The 9,212-nt window shown below is 44.3% G+C and overlaps 1 long non-coding RNA gene across 3 annotated transcripts; it reads right to left on the bottom strand.

The window, feature by feature from the left end:
- Nucleotides 1–3,055: 3,055 nt before the first annotated feature.
- On the bottom strand, nt 3,056–7,923 carry LOC119323681. Of its 3 annotated transcripts, none has more exons than XR_005156457.1 (5): nt 7,459–7,923; nt 7,010–7,257; nt 6,848–6,910; nt 5,264–6,436; nt 3,056–4,813 (listed from the first exon to the last, which is right to left on the bottom strand). It is a non-coding gene; the product is annotated as an uncharacterized LOC119323681 (long non-coding RNA). The 3 variants fall into 3 exon arrangements; XR_005156456.1 differs by having other exon boundaries at nt 3,056–5,311; nt 5,533–6,436; XR_005156455.1 differs by having other exon boundaries at nt 3,056–6,436.
- Between the last annotated feature and the right edge of the window lie 1,289 nt (nt 7,924–9,212).

The raw sequence follows: 9,212 nt of genomic DNA, 5'->3' as shown, positions 1-9,212 counted from the left end.
CCCCCACATCGCACCCACTCCCCCACTCCCTCTCGTTAGCCCCCCACCTCTCGATCCCATCTGGATCGGGAGGGGTTCGAACCCGGCGCCCTATCACCGCTGCTCGGAGCTCCTCCGCCCCGTCCTCATCTCCTCTCTGTCTCCCCTCGCTCCGGTGAGCCGTGGAGCCATCGCCTCCGCCCAGCGACTCCTCCCTCCGTCCTTCGGCGGCCGGCCCCGCCCCGAGTGGATCTGGATCGGGGCAACCAACGCCCCGACCCGTCGCGTGCCATCGCCCCACCACTCCCGACGCCGACGTCCCAGAGCGCTCCATCGCCGGCCTGCCTCCTCCCCACGCCGGACATCCTCGTCCTCCTCCCTGAGTCGCTCCCCGCGCACCGTTGCCAAGTCCCTACGAACCCGATGTGAGCGCGCGCCCTTCCCACCCTCTCCCTCGCGCGACCTCCCCTCCCTGCGCCCAACGCACGCACGCACCATGCCCGCCACGGTCCTGTTCGCCGTACCTTCGCCCGCATCACGCCCTCACCTGCGACCGCGGTCGCATCCATTCTGCCCCTGGCCCCCACTCCGCCTTGGTGCCGCCTCGCTTCTGCGCCGTGGCCGACCCTCTGCTACTAGCCGGCTCCGGCCGCCCTCTGCCGTGCTTTGCCTACCCCGTTTCCGGCCTTGACCATGACCTTGCCGGGGCTAGGTCCGGCCGCCGCTGCCCCTCCTCTGTGCGCGTTCGTGCATAGGAGGGAGGTGGCCTGAGCCACTTATAGGTGGGGCCCTCCCCCTGTAAATCGGATAAAAGGAAAAGAGTAGAGAAAAACGAAAATGGAAAATAAAAGGAAATAGTAAAGTGAATTAATTAATTAATTAATTTGTAATATAATTAGTTTAATTAATTAACCTTGCTTAATTTGACCTAATTATCTAGGTTAAGCGTTTAATCCTATTTTAATTAAACTGTGACTATGACAGTGGGTCCTGCATGTCAGTTTGACCAGTCAAACACCATGTTGACTGCTGACATCCTGCTGATGTCATGCTGATGCAGTAAACCTGTTTTTGAAATAAACTAAATCTGTAAATTACAAAAATGTAATAAAACTTTGGAAATCAATATAAAATAAACCGTACCTTGAATGAAAATACTTTGTACATGAAAGTTGCTCAGAACGACGAGATGAATCCAGACACGCAGCCTGTTCGACCGCCACACATCCCTAGCATAGCAAACCTGCAACATTTCATCTTTGGCGTCATGTCCTTTGATGACTATTTCATCTTGAAGAAGGATATCGTTTGAAGGATTAGATTCTCTGGTTATTAGAAGTGCACGGCCGCATTGCGGATTCTTGCATATGGCGCCATCGCAGATTCGTCGGACGAATACCTACAAATGTCTGAGAGAACATGCAGAGACGCCATGGTCAAATTTGCTACTGTCGTGATCTCATTGTTTGGACCACGGTACTTGAGAGAACCAACTATCGCAGTCACCGGGAGGCTCTTGGCAATGTCCGAAGCAAGAGGGTGGTCAGGTTTGCTCAGATCTCTTGACTGCATGCATTGGAGATGGAAGGACTGCCCAAATGCTCTAGAAGGGCAATACCAGGGCCATGTTAAGAAGCCATTTGTCATTCTTGAAGAAGCTACATCATAGGATCTCTGAATTTGGCACACTTTCTTTGGCATGCCCGACTCTCACAATGAGATCAATGTATTGTAGTGGTCTCCATTGTTTGCTAGGCGGACTGAAGGGAAAGCTCCTCCTTGGAACTATACTGTTAATGGACATGAATACAACATGGGCTACTATCTTGTTGACGGTATCTATCCTCCTTGGGCTACCTTTTTGAAGACCATCTATGAGCCAATTGGTTAGAAAAGGTCTTACTTTGTGGAAAGACAATAAGCAGCTAGAAAGGATGTGGAGAGGGCATTTGGAGTGCTCCATACCCATTTCGAAGTTGTTTGTGGACCTACTAAATAAAGGAATTTGTGTGATCATGCACAACATGATCATGGAGGATGAGTGTGAAGATGTTGCCGCAACTCTTGAATTTGAGAACATGAGTGATCCTATCAAACTTCCATATCAGAATCTAGCCACGTTTGATGAGTTTATTCAAATGACCAAAACATTTGGCATTGAGCAACTCAAGAAAGATTTGATTGAGCACCTGTGGGTGATTAAAGGGGACAACTAGAACATATGTGCCTGTTGATTTCAAATTTCAACTATGTTAATTTGAAAACTTTGTTGGATTGTAATATTTAAGTTAGAACAAAGATTTGATATGTGGTTATTTTGAGCTTGTGTACTTAAAAAATAGAGGCGGAAGATTTGCAGCCAGCTTTGGATGGTCGACTCTCGCATCATTGTTCGAACAGGTCCCCACTGGCACGCGGACAGATACAATGTCTGGTTTGGGGGTCAGTGTTGGAGATGCCCTAAAGCTACAATTAAGTATGTTAGTCATGATCTGGATACCTATTTCCGGTATCAACACCAACATATTCAACCTTGAAAACATAAAGCAGATACAATACTGTTGGTGCAAATGGTTTGTCCCCTTGTGTTTTGAAGATTGTTGTCAGAAATAGGTATGGACTGATTTGTTTGCTAGTGCACATAGAGATAAATAGTCCATGCAAGCCAGAGGAGAATGTTGTATTCGGTGTGAAGTTTGAAGAACTACATTGAAGATTATCTGCGTAGTATAGAAGGATGAGCTACATTTTGAGAAGATGTGAAAGTGAGAAGATTGTATCGAAGGAATTGACCTCTTAACATCATTGCTGACGTGAAGCAATATTCGTTTGGTTCGTCCGAGGAAGAATGACTGCAATCGAGAAGATTGAAAGCGAAGTGAAGATGTAGCATTCCTTTCACCGTTCTTCTATCTCTTATCTGAGTCCTAGGACCAACATACTATTAAGAGCGGTGTAGGTTCTCTAAGCTTAGGTACGCTGTGATGCTTAGCTGCAACCTATGAAAGACTGAGAGAAGTATCTTTGTGCTCCATATGAGTACTAATGTCTACTAGAACTACGTCGGTATCTCCACTACTATTAAACAATCAAACAAGAACTTTCTTATGTGCACCCAAAAATTAGTACCACAAAACATACGAACCAATCAACACCACACAATTAGTCCCACATGTCCTAATCTAACAGCCATCATTGATCTAATACCTCTACGGTGTGCACTTAGCAAATTCCTATGACTGACCGTACTCCACCACCGAAGGAATATTCCAAGTACCAGCCCACGTCCCCTACACACGCAATTGTGATCGCAAACTAATAAGGAAACTCAACTAAATTAGCTTCCCTCGCCCTTGATTAGGGTGCCTCCCACCAACCCTGTCTCCTGCCCGCATCGATACCTCGCTGCACTGCACCGCTCGGTCGCCTCCCTGCAAGATCGCCACCGCCGATTGTTGCTGCTCACAGCGTGTAATCCGTCAGCGAGATAGCGGGCGCCCACGAACCTGCCCTTGCAGTGTGGCCCATCCGCAAGATAGCCACTGCCCAGGAGCCTGCCTCGGCACCCACGGAGCCGCGCCCGCCCTGCACGTCCCCTGAACCAGCCGGCCACACAAAGCTATAATTCTTCCCTGCCCTTCTTCAGGTTCAACTTCTTCCTTTCACCTATTGCAACATTATACATGATTAGAATTTTCAGAATAGAGTTCTAAAAAACAAACAGTTGCACAGCATAATGCTATAAGCCGTTCGTTTTATATCTGTAATTAATGGTTTTCTATGTGGAACATGGTTAGTGTTTTGACTACTGCAATTTTGTAACTAACTGAATCATGCACCCTGTCTCCTTGGCTTTCTGAATTTACGAAGGTGACTTGAGTTGTCGCAGAACACCTACAATATTGGATTTAGCTTATAGAATTTACAAAGGTGCCAATGGTATTAATGTAAGCGCACATCATAGAACGAGCAAATTAATCATAATTAGTTTCAGCTCGGGCCTATGGCCAGTGCACATGCACATACATATACACTCATAGGCATGTCAGCATGTGCCAAATTATAGAGTGCTACTCTGAAACTACAAAGTGCACTAAGATACCAACAGATACATACATACCTGATGCGTGCTCAAGGACATGCCAAGACCCTAGGCAGATACATAAATCTGAAGATACATGAGTAAGAAGCAAGATAACAGTCGGTCATTACATAATCAAAAATAGATATTATCTCCATCTCCACTATTATTAAACAATCAAACAAGAACTTTCTTATGTGCACCCAAAAATTAGTACCACAAAACATACGAACCAATCAACACCACACAATTAGTCCCACATGTCCTAATCTAACAGCCATCATTGATCTAATACCTCTACGGTGTGCACTTAGCAAATTCCTATGACTGACCGTACTCCACCACCGGAGGAATATTCCAAGTACCAGCCCACGTCCCCTACAATTACGCAATTGTGATCGCAAACTAATAAGGAAACTCAACTAAATTAGCTTCCCTCGCCCTTGATCAGGGTGCCTCCCACCAACCCCGTCTCCTGCCCGCATCGATACCTCGCGGCACTGCACCGCTCGGTCGCCTCCCTGCAAGATCGCCACCGCCGATTGTTGCTGCTCACAGCGTGTAATCCGTCAGCGAGATAGCGGGCGCCCACGAACCTGCCCTTGCAGTGTGGCCCATCCGCGAGATAGCCACCCAGGAGCCTGCCTCGGCACCCGCGGAGCCGCGCCCGCCCTGCACGTCCCCTGAACCAGCTGGCCACACAAAGCTATAATTCTTCCCTGCCCTTCTTCAGGTTCAACTTCTTCCTTTCACCTATTGCAACATTATACAGGATTAGAATTTTCAGAATAGAGTTCTAAAAAACAAACAGTTGCACAGCATAATGCTATAAGCCGTTCGTTTTATATCTGTAATTAATGGTTTTCTATGTGGAACATGGTTAGTGTTTTGGCTACTGCAATTTTGTAACTAACTGAATCATGCACCCTGTCTCCTTGGCTTTCTGAATTTACGAAGGTGACTTGAGTTGTCGCAGAACACCTACAATATTGGATTTAGCTTATAGAATTTACAAAGGTGCCAATGGTATTAATGTAAGCGCACATCACAGAATGAGCAAATTAATCATAATTAGTTTCAGCTCGGGCCTATGGCCAGTACACATGCACATACATATACACTCATAGGCATGTCAGCATGTGCCAAATAGTGCTACTCTGAAAACTACAAAGTGCACTAAGATACCAACAGATACATAGATACCTGATGCGTGCTCAAGGACATGCCAAGACCCCAGGCAGATACATAAATCTGAAGATACATGAGTAAGAAGCAAGATAACAGTCGATCATTACATAATCAAAAATAGATATTACTTTTATATTACCAGATTTATGATGTAGTGGACAGAAAAAATCCATGAAAAAAAACAGCGCCAGCTAAAAAATATCATAAGAACACTAAATCAAGTCCTCTTGAGAAATTAGTTCTCTAGCTATCAAAGCAACAGGTCTATGAAATCAAAGCATTACCCCTGCCAAGATCATCATCAGCATCACCATGGACGTTAAATAGCAGGGCCAACAACTTAATGTGGTCCAATAAGGGGATCTGCCATTCAAAATTGATTTTAATGTCAAAGTAGAACTCTGCTGAAACACAATATCAAGAGAAAGGACAGTGTACTATGTTTGCATCTGATGGTGGTGTTCATGATTAGTTTCCACAGTTTCCATGCTTCTCAAAATTTAATGGCATGAATATTCACATGAAGGCGAAGGTATGACATCTCCCAATAGTGCGGGGGTGCGCACCCCATTTCAGGATATAAGCAACAACCAGACATTGGGTAACTATCATCAACCAGTTCCTACTTTGCGCTACTGTTTTGCTGTTGCTTATGTGCTAAGTTGCGGTATGTATTTATAACATACCTTGAAGAATTGAAGAGGCAGAGGAAAAAAGAGTATTATGCACGCAATAAAGATGATATTCTTAAAAGACGTCGTGAAGCCCGTGAGAAGAAAGAGGCTTCAACAGCACTTCTTAATGACAGGAAAAATGGACCACATACACCCCTGGCCATGTCCCAAGGTAAAAGTGCCCTTGTACTGCATGCTTATTTATTATTCAGATAACTGATGAGATGCCATGTACCAAGGTAAAAATGCCCTTGTACTGGATGCTTATGTATTATTCAGATAACTGGTGAGATGCTAAACTAACTAGAATGTATCATAGATGTAGACCCTAAGGATCTGAAGAGGCAAATGGAGAGGGAACGGTAGTTAATGGTTTTTTATGTGGAAAATGGTTAGTGTTTTTGGCTACTGCATTTTTGTAACTGACTAAATAATGCACTCTATCTCCTTGGCCTGGTGTCAAAACAGTTGGCTTCCAGAATTTATGAAGGTGACTTGAGTTGTCGCAGAACACCTGAAATATTGAATTTAGCTTAGCGAATTACAAAGGTGCCAATTGCATTAACGTAATCACACATCAGAGAATGACCAAATTAATCATAATTAGTTTCAGCTCCATGATGTTACAATGAATTGTACAAATCTGTATAAGCCCACCTTTTGCACACATGATGATTGAGAATGTGCATAATTATTTAGAACTGAAAAGATTTGAAGTACACCTGATCCATTCTAAACACTAAAGAAGTTGCACTTCCTACTTTCAGAGTGTAAAATGGTGCATTTGAATGTCTGTTTGTTGGAACTATGCAGTTTGATTTAGTAAACAAATATGCCTATCACATGAAGGAATGTTCCATACAATTCCATGAATTTCTTAGAACAATGAAAATACTGTGCAATGCAACTCAGAATCAAAACATACTCTTCGATTTATACTTGTTGCTCCCATCCCCTTTCAGCACCTCCTTTTCCTCCCTCGGGAAATCTGAACCATTAAGGGCCTTATCATCAACATAGCCACCAATTAAGCGGAAGATTTCTCATATAACAGTCTTGAAAGGCAACATTGTAACACAAAACTCACTTTCTAGAGATTAAACCAGACACTCATTCATGGTAACCACCATGATGAGCTTAATAGTATTACAAAAAGAATTGCCAGCTTTGCACTTCTTGTTCCATTTTAGCTCTTGAGAAACACATGACACTGAATTCCTCTTCAATGATAATTCTCCAACTTCCTTTCTTTCATGAAGATAATCTATCATCTTTTGAAAAGATACTGTATCATGCTGACTCTTGGATCCACTCACAACCAGAAGGTGCAGCAATCTAGAGCAGAATAATAGTCAGTTAAATCAGCTTTTATAATAAAGCCCTATAACCCCGCAAAAAAGCCCTATAACAGAACAATTATACACAGTCTTGGGAACATTCATGGTGATTTCTCAATGAGGCGATGCACCTGGCGAAGAACCAAATTGACGGGGTGGAGGCGTGGAGCAGGTGGCAGGGTTGGAGAGAGGGACTTACCTGGACCCAGACGACCGCACGGGAGAGGGTGGAGAGGCTCAAGGCGGCGACGGAGAGGGCATCAGGAGGAGGGAGGGGCCCGGCGTCGCCGGCGAGCATGCCGACCTCAAGCGCCTTCTCGAGCACTTCGGCGAACGGATTCGGAGAAGGTGCAGGGTAGAGCAGGCGCGTGCGAGTGCCACACCTCCACGTCCACCTCCGCCGGCGCCTAGCGCTGGCGCGAGCATGCCGAGCTCGAGGGCCTCCTCGGCCACTTCCTCGAGCGATTCCACATGAAGGGGAGGAAGAGCAGCTGCTGCGAAGGGGAGCCGCGGACTGACCATGAAGCACCGACAGTGGTGACGAAGGTGAGCGGCGGCCAGACCAGGGAGCGCCGGCGTTGGTGACGAAGAGGGCCGGCTGTGGAGTGAGGGGTGTGGCCACCATGGGAGAATGGGGAACGGGGAGAGAAATGTGAGGGACTGAGGGGGCGGTGGGGAGGATAACTAATGTTTTTTTAAAATAAAATTAGGCACTGACCAGAGAGAGCTTGTGACTGTGCGCCTTGTCCAAATCAAAAAAATTATCTTCTAAAAAGACCCATTCTTTTTTATCCGATTCCCCTGCATGCCTGCCATCCTTTTTATCTTCTAAAAATCATCAGCGTTGGTTACTGTCATTTTTGTTTGATGATTTTAAAATTTTTTATATGAATCTCCATAAAAGTTGATAATTTTTTTGTTGAATATATTTAAGTTAGGTCATCGTGTAGTCTATGGATGTTAAGTTTTATGGAGTACTTCACATGAGATATTTTTTCTGACACTCCTACACATGTATTTTTCGCCACTTATCATTATACTTATTCTACGTTGTACCACTATTTCGAAGCTAACTCTGGTTTCTATTTTATTGGCTCATACGACAGATTGTAAATCTAAGATAGCTGTCATTTTAGTGGACTTAAATTATGATAATTTAAGAAATTGAGACATAAAAAATGATGCAAACAACACAGGTCCCACGGATTGTATGTTACATGTGCGATCATATTGTTTCGTATAAGACACATTTAAATGGTTCGATAAAAATAACTTGCTAACAGAGAAACTATATTCAAAATAAATGTTTTTATAAGAGTTAGATTATGATACGTGCGTTGCACGTGCACACTTACTAGTTTTCCCAAATAGGAAGGGATGATGCAGTATAGCGACGGTAGGTATTTCCCTCAGTGATGAGACCAAGGTTATTGAACCAGTAGGAGAACCTCCTCACACCACGTAAACAACACATGCACACAAATAACAAATACTCGCAACCCAGCGTGTTAAAGGGGTTGTCAATCCCTGCCGGGTACGGCGCCTCAAGATAGGCAAATAACGTGAGGTAAAAGTGGTAGATAGGATAAATATATCGCGGAACAAATAAATTGCAACAAGGTATTTTTGTATTTTTGGTTTAATAGATCTGAAAATAAATTTAAGGGAAAATAGATCGTAAAGGCAAATATGATGAAAAGAGACCCGGGGGCCCGTAGGTTTCACTAGTGGCTTCTCTCGAGAAAAATAGCAAACGGTGGGAAAACAATTACTGTTGGGCAATTGATAGAACTTCAAATAATCATGACAATATCCAGGCAATGATCATTATATATGCATCACGTCCAAGATTAGTAGACCGACTCCTGCCTGCATCTACAACTATTACTCCACACATCGACCGCTATCCAGCATGCATCTAGTGTATTAAGTTCATGAGAAAACGAAGTAATG

Source organism: Triticum dicoccoides, chromosome 6B (genome assembly GCF_002162155.2).
Source record: "Triticum dicoccoides isolate Atlit2015 ecotype Zavitan chromosome 6B, WEW_v2.0, whole genome shotgun sequence".
NCBI classification, from domain to species: Eukaryota; Viridiplantae; Streptophyta; class Magnoliopsida; order Poales; family Poaceae; genus Triticum; species Triticum dicoccoides.
This window is presented reverse-complemented; position numbering and strand designations above follow the sequence as displayed.